Raw genomic sequence first — 15930 nt, forward strand, 5'->3', positions numbered from 1 at the left:
AAAGTATGTGTATCCTGGTGATTTGGGATGTATTGTCCTGTATATGTCTGTTAAATCTAATTCATTTATCAGATTGTTTAGGTTTTCAATTTCCTTATTGGTCTTCTGTCTGGTTGATCTATCTATAGGAGAGAGTGATGTGTTGAAGTCTCCCACAATTATTGTGGAAACATCAATTGCTTCCTTTAGTTTTTCCAGTGTTTCTCTCATGTATTTTGTGGCACCTTGATTGGGTGCATAGACATTTACGACTGTTATTTCTTCTTGCTGAATTGCCCCTTTTATTAGTATGTAGTGGCCTTCTTTGTCTCTCAAAACATCCCTGCATTTGAAGTCTATTTTATCTGAGATTAATATTGCTACACCTGCTTTCTTTTGGCTGTAGCTTGCATGAAATATTTTTTTCCATCCTTTCACTTTCAGTTTCTTTGTGTCCCTGTGTCTAAGATGAGTCTCTTGTATGCAACATATTGATGGTTCATTTTTTTTCATCCATTCTGCAAATCTATATCTTTTAATTGGGGAGTTTAATCCATTTACATTCAACGTTATAACCGTGAAGGCATTTCTTGAATCAGCCATCTTATCCTTTGGTTTATGTTTGTCATATTTTTCCCCTCTGTCTATTAATATCCTTTATTGTACCCATACCGAATCTCTTTAGTACTGAACCTTTCTCCAAGTCCCTCTGTCCTCTCTTTGTTTCTCTGTCTATTGGGCTCCCTTTAGTATCTCCAGTAGGGCAGGTCTCTTGTTAGAAAATTCTCTCAGCATTTGTTTGTCTGTGAAAAATTTAAGCTCTCCCTCAAATTTGAAGGAGAGCTTTGCTGGATAAAGTATTCTTGGCTGGAACTTTTTCTCACTCAGAATTTTAAATATATTGTGCCACTGCCTTCGTGCCTCCATGGTGGCTGCTGAGTAGTCACTACTTAGTCTTATGCTGTTTCCTTTGTATGTGGTGAATTGCTTTTCTCTTGCTGCTTTCAGAACTTGCCCCTTCTCTTCTGTGTTTGACATTGTGATCAGTATATGTCTCGGAGTGGGTTTATTTGGATTTATTCTAGTTGGGGTTCGCTGAGCATTTATGATTTGTGTATTTATGTTGTTTAGAAGATTTGGGAAGTTTTCCCCAACAATTTCTTTGAATACTCTTCCTAGACCTTTACCCTTTTCTTCCCCTTCTGGGACACCAATGAGTCTTATATTTGGACGTTTCATATTATCTATCATATCCCTGAGGTCCATTTCGATTTTTTCAATTTTTTTCCCCATTCTTTCTTTTATGCTTTCATTTTCCCTTCTGTAATCTTCCAGGTCACTGATTCGTTGTTCAACTTCCTCTAGTCTTGTACTATGAGTGTCCAGAATCTTTTTAATTTGGTCAACACTTTCTTTAATTTCCATAAGATCATCCATTTTTTTATTTAGTCTTGCAATGTCTTCTTTATGCTCTTCTAGGGTCTTCTTGATTTCCTTTGTCTCCCGTACTATGGTCTCATTGTTCATCTTTAGTTCTTTGAGTAGCTGCTGTAGGTGCTGTGTCTCTTCTGGTCTTTTGATTTGGGTGCTTGGGCTTGGGTTGTGCTGTGTCTCTTCTGGTCTTTTGATTTGGGTGCTTGGGCTTGGGTTATCCATATCTTCTGGTTTTTTCATATGCTTTATAATTTTCTGTTGTTTTTGGCCTCGTGGCATTTGCTGAGCTTGATAGGGTTCTTTTAGGATTTGTAGACCAATTGAAGTCCTTATCTCTAATTTATCAGATCTACAGCTTCGTGGAGTACACTTTCTCTAACTAACCAGCAGGTGGCGTCCACGAGCCACCTGTTCTCCACAAGCCAGGTCTCCCCTGCTTAGCTTTTTTGGTGAGTGGGGGAGTGAGTCTTGTGGGGCCCAATTGGTGTACCAAGCTTGCGTGTGTAGTTGGTGTTGCCTGCCCTGTATATGGGGTGTGTTTCTGGGCAGTCAGGAAAGGGGGGTGGCTCTAACAATGAAATCTCCCTGGTGATCCTAGAGTTTTAAAGCTGCTGCAATAGTCTAATCCTTCAGTTCAGTCCTGCCACAGTTTGTCTCTGCCACTGACCTACAAGTCCTTGGTATTGGCGTATGGCTCCTGAGACTTGCAAGTGGGCCCCTCTTCCAGGCCGTGCACCCCGGGTCCTCTGTTGAGGGGTGACTGTGCTATGTCACAGGTGAGTGCCGTCCCCCCAGGGCAGTTCTGGGCTGCTGGGCTGTGTAGGGAGGCTCCCAGTCTGCTGAAATGATGGCTGAATGGGGCTTTGTTAATTCACACTGCTCTACCTTCCCAACTCTGGGACAATCAGCTGAGGTTGCAGGGAAGGCTAATGTCCACGCCCAGTTTTGTGGTGTGTGCCTGTTATTTGAAGCACTTCCGTCACACTGGGTTGTCTGGGGCAGTTCTGGGCTATGGGGCTGGCGATGGGCAGGAGTGTTTCCTGTCTACCAGGATGATGGCTGTGAGCGGACACCCCCCTTTTCTTGGGAAGTTGTGGTGTTTAGTGAATTTTCTCAGCCACTGGATTATTGCGTTTTGTCTCAGAGCTCTCTTAGTTCTGCTCTTGACTTGACCTGCCCAAATTGCAGGTCTTTGAAGCTTTCTGTATTGGGCTTCTTAGAGTAATTGTTTTAGAAAAAGCAAAAAGGATTAAAAAAAAAAAGGGCCCTCCTCAGAGATCTAATGGGTTATTGAAATGCTAAGAGACAAAGCAACCAGGGCCATTAAGGAAAGGTCCACAGGGCAGAGAGATCAGCTTTTCTTCGGGATTTGCATATGTGCCTCAGGGCCCTTCCCCTTTCTATGTTCACCAGAACTCCAAAAATCCTCCGCTTTTATTTTGGAGTTATTGTGTTGTTTTTTTTTCTCTATGCCTGTCTCCTCTCTGCTGGGCTGGCTGCTCTCAGATTCTCTGGTGTCTGGTCTCAGTCTATCTATGGTTGGAGTTTGGATCAGTAGAATGAGTTTCTGATAAGGGCTGCCACTGCAGTTCTCCCTTCTCCTTCCCGGAGCTGACAGCCCCTCCTCCCACGGGACTGAGCCTGGCAGGGAGGGGCGCGGGTCCCCTGGCTGCAAAAACTTACAGATTTCGCTGATCCCAGCAGTTCCACGTTTTCATGAGTGTTGTATGAAGTATGCCCAAAGTCAGATTGCTCTGTGGTGTCCAGTCCACGCAGTTCCTGGCTTTCTACCTACTTTCCTGGAGGAGTAACTAAAACATACAGCTCACCAGTCTGCCATCTTGCCCCTCTTGGAGTGGGTTTATTTGGATTTATTCTATTTGGAGTTTGCTGGGCATTTATGCTTTCTGTATTTATATTGTGTATAAGGTTTGGGAATTTCTCCCCAAAAATTTCTTTGAATACTCTTTCTGGACTTTTACCCTTCTCTTCCCCTTTTGGGACACCAATGAGTCTTAAATTTGGACCTTTTTTTTTATCTTTCATATCCCTGAGATCTGTTTTGATTTTTTCAATTTTTTTCCCATTCTTTCTTTTGTTCTTTCATTTTCTGTTCTGTGGTCCTCGAAGAGGCTGAGTTGTTGTTCACCTTCCTCTAATCTTGTATTATGAGTATCCAGAGTCTTTTTAATTTGGCCTATTCTTTCTTTAATTTCCATAAGATCTTCTATTTTTTTATTTACTCTTGCAATTTTTTCTTTATGCTCTTCTAGGGTCTTCTTTATGTCTTTTATTTCCTGTGCTGTGCTCTTCTTCATGTCCTTTATATTCTGAGCCATGCTCTTTTTGCCTGTCTGTAATTCTTTGATTAATTGTGCCAGGTACTCTGTGTCTTCTGATCTTTCGATTTGGATGTTTTGGTTTGGGTTCTCCATATCGTTTGGTTTTATCACAAGCTTTAAGATTTTCTGTTGTTTTTGGCCTCTTGGCATTTGCTTTACTTGATCCCTCATTTGACAGAACTGGAGCTTGGTGGCATACTCTTTCTCTAACTAACCCGCAGATGGCGTCTGTGAGTCACCTATTCCCCTCAAGTAAGTTCTCCCCCACTTTGTCTTTGTGGTGTGTGGGGGTCTGATTCTTGTGGGCTCCAACTGGTGCACCAAGTTTGGGTGTGTTGCTGGTGCTGTCAGCCCTTAATGTGGAGCATGTGTCTGGGTGGTTAGGCAGGCAGGGCATCTTCAATAATCAAACCTCCCAGGTGTTCCTGGAGATTTAAGGCTGTTGCAGGAGCCTAAGCCTTCATTTCAGTGTTTCTACCGATTGTCTCTGCCGCTGACTCACAAGTCCTTGGTATTGGCGTAGAGTGCCTGGGATTTCCGAGTGGTTACCCCTTCCCAGCTGTGCTCTTCCAGGATCTCTGCTGAGGGAGGGCTGTGCCACGTCACTAGTGCGCACCAGCCCGCCAGGGAAGCCCTGGGTCGCTGGGCCATTCAGGGGCGCTCCCAGCCCATTTCAAAGATGGTTGAATGGGAAACGTTAACTTCCCCCCTTTTCACACAGCTCCCCCCTCCCAGGTCCAGGACAATCAGCCATGGGTGTATTAAAGGCCACTGTCCACAGCTGATATTGTGGCTTGTGTGTAGTGCTGCGGGAAAGATTCCCTGTCACACTGGGTTTCTTGGCACAGTTCTGAGCTGTGGGTCTGGCCCCGGGCAGGAGCGTCCCCCGCCCCGCTGGGGAGATGGCTGCAAGGAATGCATTTTTTTTCCCTCCTTTTGCCTTCCCTCTGCTCCTCTGGTCTTGAGACAATCAGCAGCGAGTGTGGGAAGGGGTATCCTCCACGCCAGACACTGAGGTGGTAGCCCAGGCCGCTCCCACCATGCTTCACTGCACGGCTCTCTCCGTCGAATCTGCAGCCACTCCTGGGCTTTTTTTTTTTTAAAGAACTATTCCATCTCCAAATGCCAGCCCACCATTTCCCTACACCACAGTGCGGCTGAGGGACTTTCAGCCGACTCACTCACTCGTTTCAGAACGCAGGCTCCTGGTTTCACTAAATGCACGTTCCTTCTGGATTTAGCAGACCTTGTCCGGCTGGTGCATCGCTGGCAGTGGTATTCTGGGTCACTTTTTGGTTTTTATCTAGTATTTTTTCACAGAGGTGTTTTTTTGCCCTGTGTCACCTAGCCCACCATCTTTGGTCTAATACTTTGTTAAATGTTTTGGAAAATGCACTAGTAAAACCATTTGTACCTGGAGCTTTCTTTGTTTGAAGTATTTTAATTAATAGATTTGATTTCTTTAACAAAATAAGGAAATATTCAGATCTTCTCTTTCTTATTCTGTCAGATATCATAACAATTTTTCAAGGGACTGATGCCCTATATTCAAATTATCAAATCTATCAATATGAAGTATTTATAGTATATATAATTTTGGAGTATAGAAGTGTGAGCTTTTGAAAATGAAACTATGATCATGTCCCTTCCCTGCTTCAATATTTTAGTGTTATATCTGGTCCTTAGTTAAAGACCATATTCTTATCTTGTCCAAAGGCTATGCTAATGCCACCCTGACTCTTTCATTTTTTTTTTCCAGGTGCTATTTCTCTTCTCACTGCTCACTGCTTTCTAGTCAAAGTGACCTTTTTGCCAGTTTGTTAAACATCAGATGCTTTATTTTACCAGAGGGCCTTGGCATGTTCTATTCTCTGCTGAAAGTTTTCCTTCATACAGTCAACATTTATAGTTATCTTTCAGGTGTCGGCTCAAAATATCACTTCCTTGAAAAAGCATTTCTTGACACATTTGTAGGTGCCCCCCCTTGCTCCAATGAATCAGATCTGGAGATGGTGACTAGAGTTTGCACTTTAAAAGTGTCTCAGGTATATCTTATGTGTTCTAAAGTTTGAGAATCTTACAATCTTGGATAAAGCATATCCAAATTAAAATTGGATGGTTACTACTGCTGGGAGTAGAGGAAAGTAAAGTACCTTATTTGGAGGGTGTCTTAGTTTGCCAGGGCTGCTATGACAAAAACCACACACCGGATTCACTTAAGCAATAAGCATTTATTGTTTCATGGTTTTGAAAGCTAGAAGTCAAAAATCAAGATGTCAACCAGCCATGCTTTCTTCCAGGGTTGATAGTATTCTGCTGATGGCAGTCCTCCATCACATGGCAAAGACCTTAGTCTCCTCCTGTGGCTTTCTCTGACTTCTGATTTCTATGTCTTCTGACTTCTCTGTGTCTGAATTTCCTTTCTTTGTAAGTCATTCAGTAATATGGGTTAAGACCTACTCTTATTCAGTTTGACCACACCTTAACTAATAACAATATCTTCAAAAATTTGTATATTTATGAAGGGGTTCACATCCACAGAAATGTGGATTAAGACTAAGAACACGTCTTTTGTGGGATATGTGATTCAATCCCAACAGAAGATAAAGAACATTTTATTTGTATTGTCTAGGCTCTCATTTTTGATCCTTCAGAATGGCTCCTTTAATCTTTTACTAATGAATGCTGGGCATAAGGAAACTGACATATTTTCTTTGAGGAGCAGCAACATACACATCCATTTTGGATATTTGAGAAATACGTAACACACTGGAACAAGCACTATCTTTAGATTTATAAGTGCAACTTTGCATTAATAAGCCCTACTCTGCCATCTTACAGGATCATTATTAGAATCAAATGGGAAAAGAAAGTGTCAATAGGCTTTGTAAACTACAAATTTTTAAGTCGCAATGGATAATATATTAAAAAAAAAAAAAAACCTGTAACATTTACTGAAGACCTACTAAAGCTGAGGTTGCAGAACAACCAAATTGCCTGAAATCTAAGGAAAGACAGACACTTCTGAGGCAACCAAAAGAGGACCAGTCTCAACAACAAAGGAAAATCACACACTTTTGCATGGACCCAATAAGGTGGTCATAAGAAAGGTTGAGGGCAGAATGAAAGATTCAAGAAAGTCTCCTTTGTGGTATAGGCCTGAGAGAAGGGTACAAGAGGCTCCATAGGAAGGGCATGGAGGCCCTCTGGGCCCTTCTCACCTACCTGTCCCCTCCACAGGCAGAGCTGCCCAGATGAACTCAGCCCAGATAACTCACCCCAGCTGGCTGAGGGTAGGCTGTGGCCAGGGAGGTGATTAACTTTAGTATTGTATCAAATATGCCATGATCTTGAATTTCGTTTCTCAGTACTCCTGAAGTAGAGAACAAGGCCAATGCCATCTTGTCTCAAAACTTCCCTTCTGTTGCAATATAAACTTCTATAACTTGTAAAATGCTTTAAATTCCATTCTCTGTATCTCTAGCCAAAAGACCCAGCATCTAGATCAGTGCTGACATATAGCAGATGTTCAATGAATATTTGTTGAATAAATGAATGAATGTGCAAATAACCACTTTTCAGAAAACTGAAGATTATTTCTGGAAGTGATATCATATGTTTAATTTTTTTTAAATGTGGTAATCTTTCTAAATTGATTATATATGTGCTACTTCGTTTTAACCTGGATGAGATATGGAGTCTTCAGTTCTTTAAATCTGAGCACCCAGTTGCAATATTATGACAATCTCTTAACCCTTTCCGACTCTAAATTCATGTTAATTTATAAAAGTGTATATTTCTATGGTTCTCCTCAATCTCTTATTTTCAATATGTATATTCTCTCTTTTGTTTCATGAAAAACATTATAAAGCATAAAGCTGTTGATCAGCACATGCACACAGACAAATTCATCTATACTAAGCATTTTGCAAGTTTAATAACTTGATCACAGATTTGGGGTTAGGGGTCAGGAAGTCATGTTTCACAGCAGGTTTTCCTTTTCCTGGTCTGCTTCTCCTCTGAATCCTCCTATCTCTGAAGGCTAATACTGGGTCACGTCCATGCCCTGCAGGGACTCACTTACCCATGTGGTCTAATCGAGGCATTCTCCAAACAATGGCAGTTTGATCCCTAAGTTGCCTTGTCCTACTAGCTGTAAGAACTCAGTTTTCTCCCTCATTGCCTTTTCCCTCCAGCAAAATCGTTATGACTCCTTGCAAATTCATTTTATAAATTCTTTCCTTGAGCCTTAGGTGAGTAAAATTAAAAACAAAGAATAGTAACAAACAGGTCCACTCACTTGGCCTAGCCCCTCTTTTATCATTCTAACATGGGGCTAGGCATGACTCCTCTTTGAGGTCCCCAAAGGGTATTGTTTCCATAATTTTCCCTCTTGTTTACTCCCATCCTGTTTGGAGTACCAATTACCCACAGTATGCCTCCAGTAAGCATGGAGCACCCTCTCTCCCCTACCCCACTACCGTTCTGGTCCGTGCAGGGCCAGTCTCTATTCCCTTCAGTCATATATACAACTGTCTTGGAGTCATATTGAGTATGTACTTTAGCTGGGTTGGTGTGATTTAATTTAATACAGAGCAGGCAGCTATCATTTAAATTCACATTTTCTGGATGAATTTCCAAAACAATGTTAGGTGATGGCTGGGGTCCTTCGAACCTTGAGGTCAGGACCAATGTGCCTTGAATCATCAACCCTAATATAGGGAAATTCTAATCTTCCCCAAGATTTTTCTTAGTCTTTGTGTTCTTGTGTTTACCATTGTGAGGGTCTTGAACTACCCTCATCTGTTCCTTCATTTCACCCCATGGCAGTCCCAGTGCAAAACTTTAGACTCATCACGAGTTTCCATGCAAATATAAACTCATCAGGAATTTTACAAATTTGGTAACTTGTCTGAAGTTGTGAGAAGTCACAAGAAGCTTCATATTGTACCATGTGCAGCCTTCTGAGATTTTGCTGACTTATCTCTCTCATTCCCTCACCACCTCCATCCTTTGACACTCTTCTTCCTCATTTCTATAGGCAAACAAATATTTCACTGTTATTCAAGTGGAGTAGTCTTGCTCTTTGTGACATCCATGCTCAGCAAGTAGTCTAAACACATAATTTTCCAAAGTCCTTCATCTGCTTAAAAAAATCTTACTATAGGTAGAATATATATATATATATATATATATATATATATGTATTGCAGAAAAGCACAACAGAAATTAGTTATTGACCATCCCACCAAACAATAATAGCTTCCATTAAAATTTTGGTGACCTTAATTTTGGTCTTTTTTTTTTAATGCATCTTTTCATTCACACACACAAGTGGAATCATTAATTACAAATTTTTCCCTGCTTTTTGTCATTTAACATCATGCCTTTATATAACCTTATATAACCTACTATTAATGAGTACATACCATTCCATCATTTAACCAATACTCCACAATTATTGAGCATACTTATACATTTTCAATTACAAAGATATCTTGATAGGGTCCTTTTAGATCTAAACAGGAAAACCAGTGCATTTGGTTTGCTATTACAGAGAACTGACAATTTAAAAAGTGAAATAAGGAAAATATTTGCAAATTGAATATCTTCAGTATGGACTGAAAGAGTACCAATATATATTTTAAGAACCTGTTTCTCTGAAGGGATTGTCCCAAAGCTTCTCTCTCTTTCTCTTTCTCTCCCTCTTGCTTTTTTTTTTTAAGTAGAGCAGACTATGTATCAGATAACATGATGGATTCTCTGACAGATTTCATTTGAAGCATGAGAGCTAAACTGTCTATAGACGTTCAGTGGAAACTGGTTCATTCTTTTTAAATTATTTTTTCTTTCTTCACCTCAGCCTGAGTCATTTCAGTTTTCTTGTCTTCAGGATCACTGATTCTTCTACCACCATCAGTCTTTTGTTGAAACCCTCTAGGAAACTTTTCATTTCAGTTGCTGTGTTCTTCCACTCCAGTATATCTGTTTAGCTCCTATTGGGAATTTCAGAGAGATTCCTGTATTGTTCATTCATTGTTTTCCTCATATCTTTAGTTCTTTCTCTATGTTTTTCTTTATCTCCTTGAACATATAGGATCTTTTTTCTTTTTTTTTTGAAAGAAATTTGACTGAGATATTTTCACATACCATACAATCCATCTGACATGCACAATCCATGGCTCATAGAATATTCACAGAGTTGTGTATTCATCACCACAATCAATTTTAGAACATTTTCATTACATCAAAAAGAAAACTCCTGTACCCCTTAAAATCCATATTGTTGACACTTAGTGTTGGTATGGTACCTTTGGTATAATGATGAAAGAATATTAAAATATTGCTATTAAGTATAGTCCATAGTTGCATTAGGTATAGTTTTCCCCATATACCACACCATTGTGAACATCTTGTAATAGTGATGGATGTTTGTTCTAGTTTATAAAAAAATGTTCTTATTTTTGTACTGTTAACCACAGGCATCATCCACAATAAGTCTCAATATTTATAAAGTCTTAAGTTTTATCCTCTAGCTTCCCTTCTTAGTGACACACATGCCCCTAAAGTTCCCCTTTCAACCACATTCAAACAAATAATACAGCACTGTTAATTATACTCACAATAATATCCTACCGTCACCTTTATCCATCTCCAAACATTTGCAGTCAACCTAACAAAAAATACCTGCACAAATGAAGCATCAGCTTCTCATTATCTACCCTCATTTTATCTCTTGGTAACCTGTATTCTAGATTTAAACTCTGTGAGTTTGCTTATTCTGGTTTGAAATCACCAAGATCATACAATATTTATCCTTTTGTGTCTGGCTTATTTCACTCAGCATAATGTCCTCAAGGTTCATCCATGTTGTAGCCTGCATCAGGACTTCATTCCTTCTTACAGCTGAATAATATTCCATTGTGTGCATACACCACAGTTTATCAGTTCATCAGTTGATGGACAGTTGGATTGCTTCCATCTTTTTGCAATTATGAATAATGCTGCTATAAACATCAGGGTGCAAATACCTGTTCACATCCCTGCTTTCACTTTTTCTGGGTATATACCTAGTAGTAGAATGCTGGATCGTATGGCAATTCTAAACTTAGCTTCCTGAGGAAACACCAAACTGTCTTCCACAGCAGTTGCACCATTTTACATTTCCAATAATAATGAGTGAAGTGTTCCTATTTTTCCACATCTTCAACACTTGTAGCATTATTATTTTTTTTTTTAAATAGTGGCCATTCTAATAGGTGTGAAATGATATCTCATTGTGGTTTTGATTTGCATTTCCCTAATAACTACTCATGTTGAGCGTCTTTTCATGTGATTTTTAGTCATTTGTATTTCCTCTTTGGAAAAGTATCTTTTCAAGACTTTTACCAATTTTTAATTTTGTCTTTTTATTATTGAGTTTTAGAATTTCCTTATATATTCTGGGTATTAAACCCATGTCAGATACGTGGTTTCAAATATTTTCTTCAAATGAATAGACTGCCTTTTCACTTCCTTGACAAAATCCTTTGATGGCTCCAAGTATTTAATTTTGAAGATGATTCATTTATGATTTTTTTCTTTCATTGCTTGTGCTTTGGATGTTAAGTCTAAGAAACCTCCACCTACTAGAGGATCTTGCAGATGCTTCCCTACATTTTCTTCTAGAAGTTTTATAGTTCTGAATCTTATATTTGGGTTTGATCAATTTTGAGTTAATTTTTGTATATGGTGTGAGATAGGGGTTCTCTTTCATTCTTTTGTATATGATATCCAATTCACCCAGCACCATTTGTTGAAGAGAATGTTCTGTCCCAGATGAATGGACTTGGCAGCCTTGTGAAAAATCAATTGACCATAGGTGTGAGGGAATATTTCTGAAGTCTTAATTAAATTTCATTGGTCAATATATTTATCTTTATGCTAATACTATGCTGTTTTGACCACTGTTGCTTTGTAATATACTTTAAAGTCAAGAAGTGTGAATCCTCCAACTTTGTTCTTCTCTTACAAGACGTGTGTAGCTATTCAGGGCCCCTTACCCATCTGTGCCAGTTTGAAACTCTTAAGGACCCCAGAAGAGCCATAATCTTTTTTTTTTTTAATTCAATTTATTGAGATGTATTCATATACCATACAATCATCCAAAGTGTATAATCAATTGTTCACAGTATCAGAGCCATGATCTTTTAATCCAGTCTTGTTGGGTGGAACCTTTTGATTGAGTGTTTCCATGGATATGCAACTCACCCAACTGTGGGCAAGATCTTTGATTAGCTCATTTCAGTGGAGGTGTGGACCTTGCCCATTCCAGGTGGATCTTAATTAGATCACTGGAGTCCTTTAAGAGGCCCAGGAAGAGAGACAGGAGCCAGAGCCAACAGAGATTCTTAGAGATACTCAGAGATGTTTGGAGATACAGACAGAAGGACATTTGGAGTTGCTAAGCTAAGATATGTAATCCAGAGTTTGCTCCAGAGAAGCTAAGAGAGGACCCTCAGATGTTTAGGGAGAAACATCCTGGGAGAAGGAAGCAATAATGCAGAGGAGCTGAAAGACAGGAGCTAAGACAGATGCCCAGAGACATTTTGGAAAAAGCCATTTTGAAACACAATCCAGGAGCAAGGGACTGGCAGATGCCTGCCATGTGCCTTCCTAGCTGACAGTGGTGTTCTGGATACCTGTGCTAGTTTGAATATATTATGTCCTGCCAAAAGCCATATTCTTTAATGCAATCTTGTGGAGGCAGATTAAGTGTTGATTAGGTTGGAACCTATTGATTGAGTGTTTCCATGGAGATGTGAATCAATCAGCTGTGGGTGATACCTTTGATTGGATAATTTCCATGGAGGTGTTACCCCACCCATTCAGAGAATCCTATAAAAGAGTTCACAGACAGAAGGACCTCAGAGCATCTGAGAGTGACATTTTGGAGGGCAGCAAAGAGAGACATTTGGAGACAACCATTGAAAGCAGACTTTTTGAAGATGCTAACCCAGTGTTTGTTCCAGAGAAGCTAAGAGAGGACAAAATGCCCCAAGAGCAACATTTTGAAGGATGAGCAGATGCCAGCCATGTGCCTTCCCAGATAGCAGAGGTTTTCTGGATGCTATTGACCTTCCTTCAGTGAAGGTATACTCGTGTTGGTGCCTCAATTTGGACACATGGCCTTCAGACTGTAAATTTGTAACCAAATAAATCCCCTTTATAAAAGCCAATCCATTTCTGGTATTTTGTATGCTGGCAGCATTAGCATACTGGAACAATGCCATGGGCTGTTTTTCAGTGAAGGTATCCTCTTGTTGATGCCTTAGTACGGACACTTTTATGGCCTTAGGACTGTAAATTTGTAACCTAATAAATACCCCTTATAAAAGCCAAACCATTTCTGGTATTTTGCATAATGGCAGCTCTAGCAAACCAGAACACCATCCAAATAAATTTGATAATTGGCTTTTCCATTTCTTCAAAGTAGGCTGTTGGAATTTTGATTGGAATTGCTTTGAATCTGTAAATCAATTTGGGTTGAATTTACATTTTAACACACATTTTCCAATCCATGAACACAGAATGTCCTTCCATTTATTTAGGTCTTCTTTGATTTCTTTTACCAATATTTTTTAGTCCTTTACATCCTTGGTTAAATTTATTGCTAGATTTTTGATTCTTTAATTGCCATTATAAATGGAATTTATAATGAATGCTTTGCATTCATCACCACAGTCAGTTTTAGAACATTTTCATTTTTCCCCAGAAAAGTAATAAAAATTAAAAAATAAAAATAAAAAAGAACACCCAAATCATCTTTATCTGTATCTCCCCACCATCACTTATATATGCTTTTGTCTTTATTTTATTACTTTCCTACCCATACACTGGATCCAGGGAGCGTCAGTCACAAGGTTCACAATTATACTGTCACATGATAAAAGATATAGACTTATACAGTCATCATTGAGAATCAAGGCTACTGCATTATAGTTCAACAGTTTCACATATTTCCTTCTAGCTATTTGAATACACTAGAAACTAAAAAGAAATATCTATATAATGCATAAGAATAACATCCAGAATGACTTCTTGACTCTATTTGAAATCTCTTAGCCACTGAAACTTTATTTTGTTACATTTCTTTTCCCCCTTTTGGTCAAGAAGGCATTCTTAATCCCATGATGCCAGAGCCAGGCTCATCTCTGGTTGTCATGTCCCATGTTGCCAGAGAGACTTATACCCCTGGGAGTCAGGTACCACATAGAGGGGAGAGTCATGTCCCACCAAGGAGGGAGAGTCATGTCCCACATAGGGGAGAGTGCATCCCATAAGTTTTGATATGTTGTGTTCTCCTTTTCATTTGTCCCAAGATATTTACAGATTTCTCTTCCAATTTCTTCTTTGGCCCGCTGATTGTTTAAGAATATGTTGTTTAACCTTCCTATATTTGTGAATTTCCCAGTTCTCCACCTGTTATTGGTTTCCATCTTCATTCCATTATTGTCAGATAGAGTGCTGTGTATAATTTCAATCTTTTAAAATTTATTGAGACTTGTTTTGTGACCCAATATATCATGTATCCTAGAGAATGATCCATGAGCACTTGAGAGGAATGTATATCCTGAGACAATATTCTGTATATGTCTGTGAGGTTAGTTAATTTAACAGATTATTCAAGTTCTCTGTTTCCTTATTTATCCTCTGTCTAGATGTTCTATCCATTGGTGAGAGTGGTGTAATGAAGTCTCCAACTTTTATTGTAGAGACATCTATTTCTCCCTTCATTTTGCCAGGTTTTCCTCATATATTTTGGGACACCATGTTTAGGTGCATAAATATTTATGATTGTTATTTCTTCTTGGTGGCTTGCCCCTTTCATTGATATATAGTGTCCTTCTTTTTCTCTTGTAACAGTTTTTCATTTAAAGTCTATTTTGTTCAATATTAGTATAGCTAACCCAGCTCTTTTTTGTTACTATTGCATAGAATATCTTTTTACAAACTTTCACTTCCAAACTATTTATTTCCTTAAGATGAGTTTCATGTAGTCAGCATATAGAGCGGTCATATTTTTTTAATACTTTCTGCCAATCTGTGGCCTTTGATTGGGGAATTTACCCATTAACCTTCAATGATATTACTGTATAGCAGTACCTACTTCAACAATTTTTTTCATTTTGTTTTTATATGCCATACATTATTATTGCCTCTCTTTTTACCCCTTTTTTTAACTTGCTCTTACTCATAATCTTCATTTTGACATTCTCCTCCAAACCTGTAACTCCTGTCTTTTCCGTTCAGGCTGCGTAACTCCCTTTTGTGTTTCTTGTATGGTAGGTATCTTGTTGACAGACTCTTTCACTAACTGTTTATCTGTGGATATTTTAAATTCCCCTCATTTTTGAAGGACAGTTTTGCCAGGTAAAGAATTCTTGGCTGGCAGTTTTTCTCTTTCCTTACCTCAAATATATCATACCACTGCCTTCTTGACTCCATGGTTTCTGATGAGAAATCAGCACTTAGCCTTATTATGTTTTCTTTGTATCTTTGGGATTTGATGTTCTGAATAGTATGTGTCTCAGAGTAGGTCTATTGGGGTTTATTCTGTTTGGAATAGGTTGCACTTCTTGGACTTACTTATTTATGTTTTTTATAAGAGTTAGGATATTTTCAGCCATTATTTCATCAAATAGTTCTGCCCCTTTTCCATTCTCTTCTCCTTCTGGGACACCCATGATGCATATGTTTGTGCATTTTATGCTGTTACTCAAATCCCTGAGTCACTGCTCAATTTTTCTACTCTTTTCCGTATCTGTTCTTCTGACTGTATGGTTTTTTTTTTAAATTCATTTTTATTGAGATATATTTGCATACCATGCAGTCATACAAAGTGTACATTCAATTGTTCACAGTACCATTACATAGTTGTGTGTTCATCACCAAAATTAATTTTTGAACATTTTCATTACCACACACACAAAAATAATAAGAATAAAAATTAAAGAGAAAAAGAACAATTAAAGTAAAAAAGAACACTGGGTGCCTCTCCCCCCCATTTTTCTACTCATCCATTCAGACACTGGACAAAGGGGAGTGTGTTCCATATAGCTTTCCCAGTCACATTGTCACCCCTCATAAGCTACATTTTTATACAATCATCTTGAAGATTCATGGGTTCTGGGTT

This window comes from Choloepus didactylus, chromosome 3 (assembly GCF_015220235.1).
Source record: "Choloepus didactylus isolate mChoDid1 chromosome 3, mChoDid1.pri, whole genome shotgun sequence".
Lineage (NCBI taxonomy): Eukaryota > Metazoa > Chordata > Mammalia > Pilosa > Megalonychidae > Choloepus > Choloepus didactylus.